General features: G+C 36.4%; 1 protein-coding gene across 3 annotated transcripts in view; it reads left to right on the top strand.

Moving 5' to 3' along the window:
* Window positions 1-17713, top strand: part of STRBP (spermatid perinuclear RNA binding protein) — a 113988-nt gene that overhangs the window by 19269 nt on the left and 77006 nt on the right. The window lies entirely within an intron of this gene.

Raw genomic sequence — 17713 nt, forward strand, 5'->3', positions numbered from 1 at the left:
TAGGTAGGTATGTTACAGTTTATTTAATCTTCACCTGTTGAAAGACATTCGTATTGTTCCCAGTTTTTGGCTTTTAGCACTAAAGCTGATGTGAACATTCATCTACAGGCTTTTGTATGGTCATAAGTCTTCATTCCTTTGGGATTAATGCCCAAGAGTGCAACTGCTGGGTTTGTATGGTAAATGGATTTTTAGTTTTATAAGACATTATCATATTTCTTCAGAGAGGCTGTAGCATTTTACATTCACACTAGTAATGTATGAATGGTTCAATTTCTTCACATCTTCACCAGCATTTGATGTTATTACTTTTTAAAGAAAAATTAGTAGACTTTATTATTTAGAGGTTTATAGAAAATTGATCAGATAATACAGAGTTCTCTATATACCATCCTCCTTTGTTAGCTTCCCCTTTTATTAACATCTTTTATTAGTATGGTACATTTGTTAAAATTGATGGACCAATATTGACACATTATTATTAGCTAAAGTCCATAGTTTACATTTGTGTTTTACAGTCTGTGAGTTTTGACAAGTGCATATGTATCTACCATTAGGTATCATGCAGAATAGTTTCACTGCCTTAAAAAAGTCTCCTGTGCTCCACCTATTCATCCCTCCCCTACCTCCAGTCCTTTGTAACCATTGATCTTTTTCCTGTCTCTACAATTTGCCTTTTCCAGAATGTCGTATGTAGCCTTTTCAGGTTGGTTCTTTCACTTAGCCGTATACATTTAAAGTTCCTCCACGTCTTTTGATGGTCGGTAGTTCATTTTTTTAGGTTGCCGAATAATATTCTGCTATGTGGATATATCACAGTTTATTTATTCACCTATTGAAAGACAACTTGGTTACTTTGAATTTGGGGAAATTATGAATAAAAGCTACTATAACCATTTGTGCATGGGTATTTTATGGACATAAGTTTTCTACTCATTTGGGTAGATAACCTAGGCGTGAGATTCCTGGATTGTATATTTAGCTTTGTAAGAAACTGCCAAGTGGTTTTCCAAAATGGCTGTTCTATTTTGCATTCTCACCAACAGTGAATTATTTTTTATTTTAGCCATTCAGATAAATGTGTAGTGATATCTCCTTGTGGTTTTAATTTGTATTTCTCTGATGGCTTATGATGTTGAACATCTTTTCATGTGCTTATTTGCCATCTATATATCTTTTTCAGTGAAATGTTTGTTCATGTCTCTTGCTCATTTTCTAACTGGATTGCTTGTTTTTTTACTGTTCAGTTGTGAGAATTCTTTATGTAGTCTAGATAGAAGTCCTTTATTGGATATGTGTTTTGCAGACATTTTCATCCAGTATTCAGCTTTTGATCTTCTTAACTAGGTCTTTGATAGGACAAAAATTTTTAATTTTGATGAAGTCTATTTTATCAGGTTTTCCCTTTATGGATCTTGCTTTTGGTGTCAGGTCTAAGAACTCTTGACCTAGCTTTGTGTCCCGAAGATTTTCTCCTAAGATTTATTTTCTCCTAAAAGTTTATAATAGTTTTACACTTAAGTGTATGATCTCTTTTAAATTAGTTTTTTGTATCAGGTATGGGGTTTAAATCAAAGTTTGTTCTTCTTTATTGACCTATAGATGTCTAATCCTCCAGCATCATTCGTTGAAAAGGCTATTTTTTGCCCATTGAATTGCTTTGTACCTTTGTCAAAATTCAGTTGGGCATGTTTGTGTGGATCTATTTCTGGATTCTCTTTTCTGTTCCATTGATCTATGTGTCTATCCTTCTGCCAACACCATGTGGTCTTGATTACTGTAGCTATATAATGTCTTTAAATTGGGTGGAGTGACTCCTTTTTCTTCTTTTTCAGAATTGTTTTTAGCAATTCTAGATCTTGTGCCTTTCTGTATAAATTTTAGAATAAGTTTGTGTCTAATAAACCTTGGTATGAATTTCATAGATCTATAGATCAATTTTGAAAGAATTGACAGCTTTACTGTGGTGCATCTTTACCATTGTATTTTAATAGTTTGGAATGAGATTAGAGAGAAGTATTTCTGTAGAGAAAGTACTCAAAACTACTTAAATGGGATAGACATTTGTTTATAACTAGCAAAATGTTAACTTTTCAAGGCCTCCCCCCCAAATGCCATTAATAGAGCAATGGAAATGGGAGCGATTGTTCATTTATTTACAAATGTATTCACTCAGTATCCTTATGAGTATCTGTTGCAGGCCAGACACTGTTGTAGGCACTGGAATACAGAGGTGAATAAGGCAGGCAAATCCCTGCTCTCACTGATCTTGTGTTCTTGTGGGGAAATGATAAACAAATAATCAAATATATTAGTTAAGTGCTATGCAGAGAATTAAAATAGTAGGTGGATATTAAAATAGGAGAGTGGCCACTTGATTGAATTACCAGGGAAGGCCTCTGAAAAGATTGCATTAGTGGTTAGATTTGAATGTTAAGAAAGAGTCAGTCTTAGGAAGAAAAGGAAGAAGACATTCCAGTCAGAGGGAGCAGCTGGTGCAGTGGTGCAGTACAGGGACACAACTGATATGTGGGACAGAGTGATTGGAGTGTAATGAGCGAGATGGAGGGAGGATGAATAGACAGACAAATAGACAGACAGATGGATGTAGGTAGGTACAGATGAGTTCAGTGAGTAGCGGGGGCCAGATCAGCTGGGACTTTGGTAAGTGGGGTGTGAATTTTATTATGAGGATAATGAGAAGCCATTGGAAGACTTTAAATAGGGGAGTGAAAAGGTTTGATGTTTTAAGTGATGACTCAGTTGTTTTATGGAGAAAGGATTGTATGTAGGGGCCAGAATAAAAGCAGGAACATGAATTAGGAGGCTGTTTCCGCTTACGTGAAAGATGATGCTAGGAAAGGATTCAGGCTATATTTTAGAGGTAGAGTTGATAGGATATGTTAACAGTCTGTATGTCAGGGCTGAACTTTTTCCTTTTAGAGCTTGGGTGGATGGTTATCGGTTTTTAGTGAAATGGGTAAGACTTGGGAGAGGAGTAGGTTTTGGGGAAAAATTTATAGTCCTGTTTTGATTACTTTATTTTCATTGATGTCAGTCATCAATTGGATAGACAAATATAGAGTCCAGGTAGAAAATAGGATTGTAGATATAGTATGGTGATCTGAATATAGGCATTATTTAGAGTCACGAAACTGGAATAGGCCACTTAGAGGAAAACGTGATCAAAAAGAGAGGGGGGCTTAGGACAGAACCTGGAGCACCGGAGCTTTATGAGGTCTGGAAGTGGAGGCAGAGCCAGCAAAGACTAAAGCTTTAGCCATCGGTGCTATGTCTTTTTAGTTTGCCCCCTTGAATTCATAGACTTGATAACAGAGAAAATGGCAGTACTTCTAGATTTTGGTGTGGTGTGCAAACAGTATTTAGAATTTTTATATGTAACATTAAGAATAGTTTCATTCAGAAAATTGAGTACTCTGGGCCTAGCGTAGTGCTAAAATTGAGGGAGGTAATAAAAGAAGTGTGAAACATAGATCTTGCTGTCATTGAACTTTGGTGAAAAGAGAAGTAAAAAAGAAAAGTAAAATGTAAACTGTGTGGATGTCAACTATTTATGTATTCATGTGCATATGTGGGATGCTAGGATGTCTCTTTTTGTTTTGGAAAACAGTGCCATCAGCGTCAGCCTGTTCTGAAATTGGGTTGTCTTAATACAATGCACTGTTCTCTCTTGGTCAATGTAATGGTTTGTAAATAGCCGGATCCTGCTGCCTTTATGCAGCTGTCTTTCTTGGTTACTGGAAGTTAGATTTTTTTAATTTTCTGTTAAGGGAATGTAAGTTTAATTGCATATCTACTAGAATACTTTCCTCACCACCTAGTTTATAGAGAATTTTTGATAGCATTCCAGTTGTCTTCCTTATTGATATATGATCAGCTCAGTGAAATTGTGCAGTATTTTGATGAATTTTATAATTTTAATAATAAAAGCTAACATTTACTGAGTATTTTTGTGCCATGCACTCTGCTAAGCAGATTTAAAACACAGAATTGTTTTTCCATTTAAGTGTTCCCAACAACTCAATGAAGTGAGTGCTGCTTTTATCCCCACTTTACATGTGAGACAGAGGTTAATTTTCTATCCCAGGGTTACACACTTATTAGCAAGTGGTGGAGCAGGGATTTGAACCCAGGCAGTCTGATTTTAGGGCCTTTTCTCTTATCCACTATTGCTTTACAATCTTCTCGGATAATCTCTTTCTGGGAAACTGTCATATTGGGAATTTTATTTTACCTTTTATGTGTTAACTTGTGTGAGGGCATTGGAAGCTTACTAAGTTCTTATTAGGGATTTTGTAGTTGTACTCATCACCTTGTGTGAGGGGTTGGCTAGTGTATTAGTTAAGTAACCCTAGCTGTTGAATTAGAGCCCAGAGCTACATTGGCTGAAACCCTAAAATACAGTGCATAATAGTCCAGAGCAGGTGTCCACATCAGTATGTGGCTGTCCTTCATATAAACATTTAGGGACCTCAGGCACTAGGGCTGATAGGGAGTCTATCTTCAATGCATGGTGTCCAAGGTTGTTTTGTTGGAAGTGCAGGGTGAGAGATTTTTCTTTTAAGCAGGTGAGATGAAAGTTGCAAATATAATTTCTGCTCATATCTATTGATGAAGGTTTAGTCTCATTGCCTTATCTAGCTGCGGAGGGATTGGGTAATGTACTGTCTTTTCTCTTTGCTAACAGTAGGAGGTAAGGTCATTCTCTAGTGTTTTGAGTATTTCATCAACATCAAAATGTTCTTGGGAATGCATTTTCAGCTACAGAATGTGAAGATAGGGATCCTCATCTGAGCTGCAACTCTCTTTCTTTGGAAGAAACAGGGTGGATTTGGGTGGATAGTTAGCAGTTTCTGCAGTGTTATAATGCTGTAGATTTCAGTAGGAATGCTAAAACAGCCCAGTGCTTTGTTTACAAAGAATGATCACACAGATTCAACTCTTGATTCTTTTAACAGTCCTGTGAGGTAGGTGCATAAAGCAAGTAGTGATATTCCCATTGTAGATGAGAGAACCGAGATTGGGTGATTGATTAAACATTGAAGGAAACCAGCTAGGAAGTTGTAGAACTGAGACTTAACATCCAGATGGCATGGCTTCCAAATCAGTGCAGTTCATATAACACATCATTTGTGGGGGGGCAGAAAATTCGGTCCAACAATTTTTATGCTTACTGTCATCACTTCTCATATCTTAACAGTGTGTCGCAATATAGCACTATTGATATCCAATATAATATAGTGACATTATTGATGTAATTTGGTCTTATTTTGAAAATTTAGAAAGTACTTTAAGAATTTGCTTTGCTTCATAGTCATCATTACATTCATAAATGACATCATACTTTAGACATGCCAGTTAATGGAATACCAGGCAACAGGGATTTTACCCTCTTTAGAAGTTGCATTTTCTAACCCTCTTCCATTAGGGAAAATAACGTGTAAAATGAGCAAAGGACGTAAAAAATAGAAATAAAATAATTGCAGCAGTTATGTTTTCTCTTAGTAAATAAAATATATTTCTTATGAAACTCAGTGCTTATCTATGTAATTTCATAGATAATTTTGCTGTATTTGCTATGTAAAAACCATTTTAGTTCATGCTACTCAAGAATTTGGAAACATTTTCTGCTTTATAATACCTGGAAGCATCCCTGCTGACACACTAGGAGGTAAGGTACCATTTCTTAGTATTTTGAGTATTTCACCAGTATTGAAGTGTTCTTCGTGAAGTGCATTTTCAGTAGCAGAGTTTGTGGTAACCTGATTTAGGGTTTGGAAGCTGTGGACTACGGCAGAATGTTAAGTATTTGTACAGATGGATTATTAATCAGAAAGTAAGTGGAGACTTCTACAGTTCCCATGTTAATACAACAGAGGCATCAAGCTCATTCTGGTTGACTTATTTTTGATTTTTTTTTTTAAACTCTATCTTGTTGAGCACTCTATTCTTAAATTATTTCAGAAGAGGTGACTTTAGTACCATTGAATTTTAATAGATAGAAGTATCATGGTTTAAATTTATTTTCCGTATAAAAATATCCTTTTGACATTCCTTACAGCTTTAGTTTTGCCATGAAAGTGACAAAGATCAGACAAAGAAATACCATTCTTTTTGCATCTGGTTGGTGACCTATATATATAGCTCTCTGGGATAACATTATATTTTGCTGAAGTTGTACCTTTAGTAATCCAGTCTTTTAGATTTTTTGTTGTCTGACAAGATATCAATAGAAATACAGTACCTGCATCATAAATTCACTAAAGCCTAATTAGATCTTTATACAACACGGACTAGCATTCTTTGAATGCTTTTGCAAGAATATAGTTATCTACATCTTTGGTAATCCATTATGTTAGCATATACATTCTGAATTTAAAAATAGACTAAAAAATAGACTGAATTAAAAAAGTTTTACCTTCCAACCTCCTTAGCTTTGAGTTATTCACTTTTGGGAAGAATACTTGTAAAACTTTGACCTTCTACCACAGACAAGAAATGCAGGCAAGTGTACTGCCACAATTCTGTGCCTCTTTATTTGCCTAAAACAATTCGACAGCACTTTCAGGCCATTTTAATGTAGTTCAGTTACAGTGAGTTATAAAGTATGTCATTTGAACTCTAGTCATAATGTGATTCTCGTATTCATTTGTATTTATAACTTGAATGTCTAGTACCAAAAAAATTGAACCAGTTGGACAAATACAAAATATTTAAGCTGAGATGAGGCACGTCACATAATATTACTCTTCAGCAAAACAAAACAGAACAAAACTGGGGCGGGGTATCTAAAACTACAAAGGAGGATGGAGAGAGCATCGGGCACTTTCAGTCATGAGCCCGGGTTTGAGACAGACTTGCTAAAAGTTGTTTGATGACCTTGGGCAAGATACTTCCCTCTTTGGGTCATAGTTTTCTCTTTCAGAAATAAAGATCTTGTAGTATCAGTGTTTTTGACCAATTTTAGCAGTCTGTGATTCTATGATTCTTATCTCCTAATTCTTAATCTCCTAATGTGTTTTTCTTTCTTGTCAAGAGAAGGTTAACTATGTACCTCCCAGCTCTTTTTATTTTGTCTTGATGGTCTTGATAATAGAATACATGATTTGAAGTATTCTAACTTTAATACGTTTTCTAAAACTAGTTTTAATGGAGACATGAAATTGGAAGTGTTTAATTTACATTTTAATTGTACCTCACTGCTGTCACTATAAAACAGGCTTGTGAACTGGGAAGACAGACAAAAAACACTTTGAAAACCTAATTAGTGAAAAGGCAATCACCTAGGTACCTATTGTGCCTATTAAAGTCCTTTGAATTTCTATTTTAAGGCAGAGGCAATAAAATCAGTTAATAAGTATGTTGCGTATGGACTTTTTACATAGAAGACAGTGCAATTGCTCTTATGTTCTTCTCTCAGCATTTTATTTAAAAAATTTAAACATACAAAAAACTGTACAGTAAACACCTATATATTCTACAAGTAGCTCAACCTAAACAACTGACATTCTCTTTTGTTGCTTTATCACATATCTTTCCATCAGTTCATCCCACTATTCATCTATCAAGCCATCTTATTTTTTATGTATTTCAAAATAAGTTGCAGACATCCTTACAGTTCACCCCTAAACACTTTGACATGCAAATAGCTAGAGTTCAATACTTGTTTACTTATTTAAAGTTAAAATTTACATGCGTAAAATGCACAGCTCTTCTGTGTGCCATGGATGGCAGTCATTAAGTGGCACTTGACATTTTCCAGGGTCTGTGCTAGTCTGGCAGACAGATGAAGACACAGCTTCTGCCTTCATGGTGTTTATAGGGTACTAAGATATGTGTGTAAGGAAGTGAATTTAGTATTGTACTTGTACTTTCTAGTTGCAAATAATAGAAACCAGCAGTATCTGAAGATCAGGTCTTGCTTTCAGAAGTCAAGGAATGGAATTCACAGAGGCTTTAGGAAGGACTGGAACCGAGAACTGGAAAGCCCACAGGACCGTCTCCTCTTACCACTGTTTCCCTTTGCTCATCTATTCATTCTTTTCTCTATTTGAAGATCTGCTTTATCCTCTTTTTAGTAATATGGTAGAATATGGCTGCTCCCCACAGCCTTTCTTTTAAAATGAACAGTTCTCAGCCACACAGACACCAATTTTATTTTTCTAATTTTTATTCCAAATTCCTGAGAGGTAGAATCTGGTTGGCCCAGTCCTGGTTCAGCTGTGGCTGAGGTCAGGGTTTTGAAGTACATATCTCCTGTTGGAAACCTACTTTTTAAAAAATTGTTTATTGGGGTAACATTGATTAATACGATTACATAATTTTCAAGTGTACATTATAATTTGACATCTGTATACTCTATTGTGTTTATCACCCAAAGTCCAGTTTCCTTCACCTACCAAGGAAACCTACTTTTGTGGATGGAATGAAGTAGTGGGGATAGAACAGACAGTTCCCAGAGCAAGTTTGGGGCTATTGTAAGTGAGGCTGACACTGGAAAATGTTTCTAACTACGAGTGTGGTAAATAATTCTATAGATAAGAACAGGATACAGAAATAGCATAGAGGGAGAGTCAATCACTATTTAGGGATGTAGCGGGGTGGTTTGGGACAGCTTCCTGGAGAAATGCATGGCTGAGTTGGGTTTTGAGATAAATTCAAGTATAGCAGTGGTGAGGAAGGAAATGTCCTACAGAAAAGCAGCAGTAGAAAGAGAAAATGTCACATTGTGTTTAGGTAATTGTAAGCATGTTAGTACATTTGTAGTATAATTTTTAAAGTGGGCAGGTTTGTTAGAGGAGAGAGAGAGAGGGAAGGAGTGATACATATCAGGGCCAGTTCATAGAGAGCCTTACCTTCTAAGACATAGGAAGGCAGAGGAGAAGGTGACAGATTTGTTTCTTTAAGAAATCATTTCATTGGATGAACTGGAGGCAGTTTCCTCCTCTTGAGATCCTGGGCTAAGAAAATGGCAATGAAAAAGAAGAGGGAAGATACATAGTGAGTAAAATCTTCAGTACTTGGGATTTATTGGCTGTCTGGGAAGAAGGAGAAATCTTAAAATGATACCTACCCTGATCTTCTGACCTGGGTGACTAGATGAATTGGGACACCAGCCAAGGTAAGAAATATAGGAGAATGAGGTGCTATTAGCTGTAGTTGTTGATCTGGCTTGATACCTGTAATTACAAGGACACTTTTTTAGGACCATTAAATTGTGCTTATATGTATTTTATGCATTTTTCTGTATGTAAGCTATATTTTACAATATCTAAAATGTTAAGGAACAAAAGAAACAGGAGAAAATACATTTGAGAAAAATATACTGACTTTAGGATTCAGCATTTGTATTTGGGGTGTTCATGCGATCCTCCAGCTGGAGAAGTGTATAAGGCAGTTGGATATGAAATCTGAAGTACAGGAGAGATGTATGGGCTGCTGATACAGATAAAAGGATTAGATTAGGTCTGTAGTTCTCAAGTCTGCCTCTATGTTAGAATTTTCTAGAGGTTTTAAAAAAATACTGATAACCTAGATCCTGCCCCAGGCCAATTAAATCGGTTTCTGGGGGTGTGAGGGCACATCTAGTATATAAAGGTCCCTGTGCCTCTTATTCTAATGCACAGAAATGAGAACCACTGGGTATAGGAAGATCACTTATTACCTACATTCTGTGACTGAGAGGTGTGCCAAGAGTATTTTGTAATTGCATGAGAACTCAATATAGGTTTCTCTCTTTTGGACATAATTCTTATGCCTTTTGTGCATTCCCCCCATCAATAACGGAAATTTTTAAAAAGTATGCTTTTAAAATAATGACGTACATGTGTTCTTGAAGAAAATATATGGAAGATACAAATTGTTTTAGTTAAAACAATTTTAAAACAGAAGCTTTCCTTTGATGAAATGGCTGTGTCTTCTCTAATTTCAATTGCTAATAGTGTATAGTCTTTGCAGCCAAACATAGAAAATTGCCTCACCAGCTGCAGTGTCTTTGAATAGTAAATATGAAGGACAGTGATTGGTAAATTAATTGTGTGTGTATTGTAGTCTGAAAGGCAGACAGCTGTAAATGGTGAGAAATTGTCTCAGATGTTTGTGATAGGGAAAGGACAGTTGCTCACTTATCTGTCTTTTCATTCCCTCACTGCATGGTTTTATAACTCATCAAGGTCCTGTATCCATCAAAAAGTCTTTATTAACACCTGGAATTTGCCCAGGAGTATATTAGTAAATTTATATAAGTTACTAAATAAATAAAAATGCATGGGACCTGCACTAGGAATGCCAATGTTTGAGTGGAGGAGGGAGTATAAATGACAGCTGAATGCAAAATCATTTGATAATTAGAAGAATCCATTTGCTGTTTAGAAACTGGAATGATTTCTTGAGCTTGAGCATTTAGGGATGACTAACACGTAGATGATTGTTCTAACACACTAGCTTCTGGTTACTTGAACTCTCCTCCTCTAGTGATCTTGTGTTCCATGGATGCCATTTAGACTATGGACCTCAGATCTATTGATCTTGCCACTTTTTCACTGTTTATCTTCTTGGTGTTCTCACTCCCTCTCTCACCCAACTTAAATTCCACGGTTGGTTATTATACATATTCCTCTGGCTATATCCTCAACTCCTATGCTCTTGCTTTATCAAATTTACTTGGCAAAACTTACAACCCTGGTTAAATCTGACTTTCCTACTCTGTACTTGTATCCGTGCATCTGAACATAGCTGTAAAACACATGCAAGCACATGCTTGCGTGTGCGCACGTGTATACACACACACACACACACACACACACACACACACACACACCCATGCTGACTGATCTTATTTTTAAATTCATGACCTTGAACCTCGTGGGTCCTTAACGTTGCAAGGCGATCATAGTACGTAGTCTATTCACTCTTACTCCTAGACAGCTCTTACACACCTTTCTCTTTAAACCTATAACACCTCTCCCACTTCACTAAGAAAACTGAAGCACTTGATACCCATGCATTCTGCCCTCACTCCTGTTATCATAGATGTGCATCTATCAAAGACAGTCGTTCATTTGTGTACTAGATACCATCCCTTCTCAACTAGTTACGGACACTGCTCCAAGAATCGCCCCCACTCCAGTTTTCCTGCATCATGGTTTTGTTTTCTACTGGATCATTCATCAGCATATAAACTTATTATTTTTTCCACTTTAAAAATACTTTCTCTTCACCCCACTTTTACTGCCAGGCACTGTCTCATTTATTTACCCTCCTTTGTAGCAAAACGTCTAGAAATAGTTGTCTGTATTCAACTGTTTTCTAATTTCTTTCCTCTCATTCTCTTTATTGAGATAGAATTCACATACCATAAAATTCACCATTTAAAGTGTACAGTTCAGTTTTTAGTATCTTTACCAAGTTGTGCATCCATTGCCACTATCTAAATAGCACATTTTCACCATCCCATAAGAAACCCTATACTCCTTGGCAATCACTCACTGTTTCTTTCATCCCTTATTCTATGGCAACCAATAATTCTGTTTTCTGTCTCTATGGATCTACCTGTTTTGGACATTTCATACTAATGGAATCATACAATACATGGCGTTTTAGTATAACATTTCCAAGGTTCAGCCATGTTGTAGCATGTACTTCATTCCTTTTCATGGCTGAATACTATTCCAATGCTAGACATGTACCGCATTTTTTTTTTTTTTTTTTATCTATCAGTTAATGGACATTCGGGTTGTTTCCACTTGATGGCTATTATGAAATGCACTGCTATGAACATGCATATTCAGGTTTTTGTGTGAACCTATGTTTTCAGTTCTCTTGGGTGCATACCTAGGGGTAGAATTGCTGGGTCCTATGGTAAGCTTATGTTTAACATTTTGAGAAACTATCAAATTTTTCCAAAAGTGATAGCATTTTATATTACCATCAGCAATGTGTAAGGGTTCCAGTTTCTCCAACTCATTCTTTAAGCCAGCTTTGTTCAAGCTTTTTTCCTGCCCTCAGCTGAAACTGCCCTTGGCAAGGTCATTAGTAACATCAAAGTACCTAAATTCAACAGTCAATTCTCAATCCTCATTGTGTTTGACCTATAAATAGCATTTGACATAGTTGATTACTCATTCCTTCTTGGCACACTTTTTTCACTCTTGGCTTCTAGGACACCACACATTCTCCTCCCTCTCCCCGCCCCCCATTTTATTGATCAATCCTTATCAGTTTTCTTTGTTGTTTCCTACTTTCTCCTTACTTTTTAAAAGTGAAGTTCTCATTGGGGATCTTATCTAACTTACACATCTTTTAATGTTCTTCGTACACCAGCTCCCAAGTTGATATCTCTAACCGAGATTTCTTTTTTTGTTACTTTAGAGTCATATATTCAACTGCCTACTGAACTGGGATGTTTAATAGACATCTTAATAGAACATGTCTAAAATCAAGCCCTTTTCTTCTCTTCATAATATGCTCCAGCCACAGGTCTCCCCATCTTTGATGAAGACAATTTCATCCTCCAGTTGTTCAGGCCAAAAACTTTGGCATTAACTTTCACTCTTTTCTCACATCCCACAAGGTAGTCTTGTTTGCCTTATGTTCATAGTATGTGCAGTGTCGTAACACTACATTTACTCTTCCCATCATCTTGGTCTGATCATCTTCTACCTGAATCTCCGTAGAAGATTCCTACGCACAACCCCTGCCGTATATATGTACCTTTGCCTCCAACAGGCTAACTCAACACAATAGCTGGAATAATCCTTTAGGAATATATCAGATCACATTCATTTCCTGCCCAAACCCTGCATTAGCTCCCCTTTTCACTCCAGTAATGGACAAACAAGCCCCTGTTTCATCTGATTGCATTACTTGTCTGACCTCATCTGCTGTCATTCTCATCTGGTTCACTTCATTTGCCTCCTTGCTATTTCTTTAATGGGCTAGGCATGCTTTAGACCCAGGGCCTTTGCATTTGCTGTTACTTCTGCTTGAAATGTTCTTTACCTCTTTCAGATCTGCTCAAAACTTGTGAATTAAACTTACTCTAATTATCTTTAGTTCTGCAACCTTCTCTTCCCACACTCTGAATTCCTCTTACTTTGCTCCTTTTTTTATATTTATTTTTTTTATTGTACTTAACTTTTAACATTGACTGCGTTATTGACTTATTTATGATATATTGCTTTCCCTCCCAAACCTCTGCTAAGCTGAAGCTCCATAAGAGCAAGGATTTTTGTTTTGTTCACTGATGTGTCTTAAGTGTTTAGAACAGTGGATGGCACATAGTAGCCATTCAAGAAACATTTGTGGAATGAGCGAATGAATAGATGGCTATATGGTAGAGGTAGTGTCTGAAGCAGGCCTTGAAAATTTCGATAAGCATGGTTTTGAGAAAAAAGAACATCTTGGAATCTTTTTTTCCCCCCTCACTCACCTCTTCTCTGTGCCTTTAGCCCAATCTCCTTATCCTTCAAGGCATGGGTATTTGAATTAGGACCTGAGTTTGAATCAGCTTCTTAACTGTATATATTGCCTTCAGTAAGATTTGTGGCCTCTCTTAAGCTTTTTTAAAAGCCATTTTTATTGATATATACTTTACATAGAGTAAAATTAATCCTTTATGGGTACACAGTTCTGTGAATTTTGACAGACTTATTTAATCATGTAATCACCACCACAATCAAGATATAAAATACTCGCGTCATAACAAGAAGATCTCCTGCGTCCCTTTGTAGTTAGTCCCCTCTTTTCACCTTCCATCCCTGGCAATCACTGATCTAATTTTTATCTCTATAGTTTCGCTTTTTCCAAAATGTCATATATACGTAGTCATTAAGTATGACTCCTTTTTGAGTCAAACCCCTTTCATTTAGCCTAATGCTCTTGAGAGTCATACATGTTGTTGCATGTATTGGGAGTTGATATCTTTTTATTGCTGAGTATATCCAGTGAATGGATATAGTACAGTTTATTCACCAGTTGATGGATTTTTGGATTGTTTCTAGTTTTTGGCCATCATGAGTAAAACTGCTACAAACATTTTCATGCATCATATATTAAATATATTAAAACACTTTTTGGAGTGTGGACATATGTCTACATGTCACTTGGGTGAATTTCTAGGAGTGAGATTGCTGGGTGAATGGTAAGTGAATTTAACTTTATAAAAAAACTGCCTAACTTTTTCAATGTGGTGAGTCTTTATTTTTTACATTTATCAAATAGGGAATTAGGACTCTTTGTTGCAAGCAACAGATATTGACTCTGGCAAGGAACTCATAAATAGGATGTTTTTAGGTGTCTCACAGAATCTCTTTGAGAGCCAGCGAGACATACTCAGGAGTTCTGTACCTAGGGACGTTATCCTAGCAGACACTGGAGTTTGAACTGCCAGCACTGTCAGGGGATGCTAGACACTGTAAGTAGAACTGCTGTCTCCGGAAACCAAATGAAGCTGCTATGCTGCTAGCACTTGCCAGAATAGATGGATTCTGCAAGGACCCAGCTTCTTTGAGTCATTACTTTTGAATCACACTTTGAAGGTGGGCTCCGCCTGCTCTGCCTCACACGGCTGGGGAGTCCCCAAAATAAAGCAGGTTCAGATAAAACAATTTCCATGTGTTTAGAACTTTCTAGGTGCTTCCTACTTAGTAGAATGTAAATGCTAGTTTACTTTCCTGTCTACTGTTTTTCCATCTGTCTTTTTAAAGTAGTTTTTATTGAAGTATAATAAAACGAAGTACATAAATCATAAGTATATACAGCTTGGCGCATTTTCACGAAGTGAATTCATCCTTTTAACCAGCACTCAGAAGAAATAGAACATTATTAGCACCCCAGGAAACCTCTCTCATGTCCCTTTTCTGGTCACTGCTCACTACCCCCTCTGCCAGTAACCACTATTCTGACTTTGACTAGTTTTGCCTGTTCTTAAACTTTATGCAGTCAAAGCTGTGTGTTATGTTTTGTGTATATGTTTCAATATTTGTGAGCTTCATCTATGTTCTTGTGTGTAGCAGGAGTTACTTGATTTCACATTGTTCCATTGTATGATTATGATACTATCCGTTCTACTGATGGACATACGGGTTATTTCCAATTTTTGACCAATACAAGTAAGTGCTGCTATGAATATTCTTGCACTTGTCTTTTGGTTTACACATGCACACACTTCTGTGGGCATATAACATGGAATAGAATTACTGGGTCATGGATTATGTGTATGTGCAGCTTTAGGGGAGAATGCTAAAAAGTTGTCTAAAGTAGTTTTCCTACTTTACACTCCTATCAGCAACACATGTGAATTCTAGTTGGTCACATTCTGTCTTTTGACATCTTTGTCCTACCTGTGTAATATTTGTTTGACTCTACCTAATCAGTTGTATCTTTCTGTTATATTAACTCTTTGACATGAGATTCCATGTTTTATTTATTTCTATACTCTTAGTATTAATTACAGAACATAGGATACACATTCAATATACCATTCAACTTAAGTGTTGAGATAAAGGATATTCACATAGGCTCAAAGTATCTCATCACAGATTACTACTTACAAAAGGAAATAATTTTACACTGTGGAAATCTGACATTCCCACTTAACCAGGTGATTAAGCTTAGGATCACTAAGCTGATGACAGGTATTCCTTGTCTTGATGCAGTAAAAACTACATAACATCACTTCTGGTCATATTATTGCCAGAAATGAGGCAACAATCAGAGAAATTGTAATGTGGGGCATTCCATAAGACAGTTGACCTGAACTCCTAAAACAGGCTGACATGAAAAACAAAAACAAATGTGAGGAGATTGTTCTAGCCTAAAAGAGAGTCTCAAATGAGAAAAATGCAGTGCGTATGAATCTTGATTGGGTCATGGATTTAAAAATAAAATTAAGAAATTTTGGAAACAAGTAGAGGAAATTAAATATGGCCTATATTTTGGATATTGTTGAGTTGTTAATTTTCTTGGGTGTGATAATGGTATTGTGGTTAAGAGAGATAGTGATCTTATTCTTAGGAGATGCAGCAAAGTATTTAGAGGCAAAGTCACGATGCCTGCAACTTACTTTCATATAGTTCCACACACACACAAAAAATACAGCAAATGCAGCAAAATGTTAACTATTGGTAAAGCTATGTCAAAGGTACATAGATGTTAATCGTAATATTCTTTTAATTCTCCTGTTGGTTTTAAAGTTTTCAAAATAAAAGATGGATTTAAAAAAATTTACCAATTAATAAAATATGAGACCCTGAAGGGTCTCAAGAAATCATTTAATTCAACCCCTTCTTTTACAAGTGGGGGAAATGAGGCCCAAGAAAAGGAAGAGACTTGTTCAAGGGCACACAGCTGGTTACCAAAAAAGTTGATGTTCACTATTCTCCTGATCACTGCCACCTGTTGCAGGATGTAGGTGGCAGTGTGGTTGTGGTCGGGGAGTATAGAGGAACTTTGGGTGGAAGGACTTGGTGGAGCCATGGCAGGAAATGGGGGACCTCTCAGTGGAGTCACTTTGTGGGTCACAGCCACAGTCTAGAGCGGTGGAGGTTCTGATGTGAAACACAGGCAGGCCCTGGAGACCTAGGACTGCACCCCGTTCAACTCCTTTTTCTCTCTCCTTAAAATTCTCTCCCTTATTTTTTTCTTCCAGCCTATTCTCTTCTCTCCATAGCTTTCTTTTCTTTTCCTTCCTTTCTTTCTTTTTCTTTTTTAAACTTATCTCTTCATTACATTGTCACCTGGTCATTTTGCTTTCTCCACCAAGAACATGACATCATGGAAATACACGTTTTGGAACTAGACAGACCTGCTTTCAACACCTGGCCCCGCCCAACTTGGGAGTTACTTAACCTCCTAAAGTCTTGGTTTCTTTATCTTTGCAAAGTTGCTGCTTCCTACCTTGAAAGGATGTCGCATTGTGCCAGTGGTATTTTTTCATAAATCATTTTCTCCTAAGTCATCCGCCCACCTCTTAATTACTTGGGAGTTTCTACAGCCTTTTTCAGTTCTTTTTGTGGTTTTCTTAAAAAATTTGATCAATACATTTTTGACTTATTAGAATCTATTGTTAATTGATACCATTACCCTTGATCCTGACAATATATGCATCTTTACCCTCATCTCAACTTATATGTTATTATAGTTGCGTACTTTTCTGTGTAATTAAACCCCAAAAATCAATATTTTATTTAATGTAATAACCATTAATATTCATTTGGATTTGCCCATATATTTATCTCTTTATTTTCCTAGCTGGATCTCTTTTATCTGATAATTTTTTCTGCTTGAAGAACAGCCATTAGAATTTCTTTTAGTACAGGTCTAAATTTAATTTAGAATAACTTCAGAATTTCTTTTAGTACAGTTTGCTGGTGGCAAACTCAAATTTTGTTTTTCTGAAAGTGCATTTATTTGCATTTATTTTCAAAGGATATAATCCCTGGATTTAGAATTCTGTAATTGGCAGTTATTTTCTTTAAGCACATTGAAGATACCATTCCTCTGTTTTCTGGCTTCCATTGTAAATATTGAGAACTGTCAGTCTGTCTCTCCTTTGAAGGTAATAAAATTTAAATTTTTTAACAACTCAGTGAGGTAGAGGTTTTATTTTTGTAAAGATGAGAATAGAAACTCAGGACAACTTGCCATTGTCAAACAGGTAGGTAGCAAATGGTAGATTAAAATTCAGGTTTAT

Source organism: Pteropus vampyrus, unplaced genomic scaffold (genome assembly GCF_000151845.1).
Source record: "Pteropus vampyrus isolate Shadow unplaced genomic scaffold, Pvam_2.0 Scaffold95, whole genome shotgun sequence".
NCBI classification, from domain to species: Eukaryota; Metazoa; Chordata; class Mammalia; order Chiroptera; family Pteropodidae; genus Pteropus; species Pteropus vampyrus.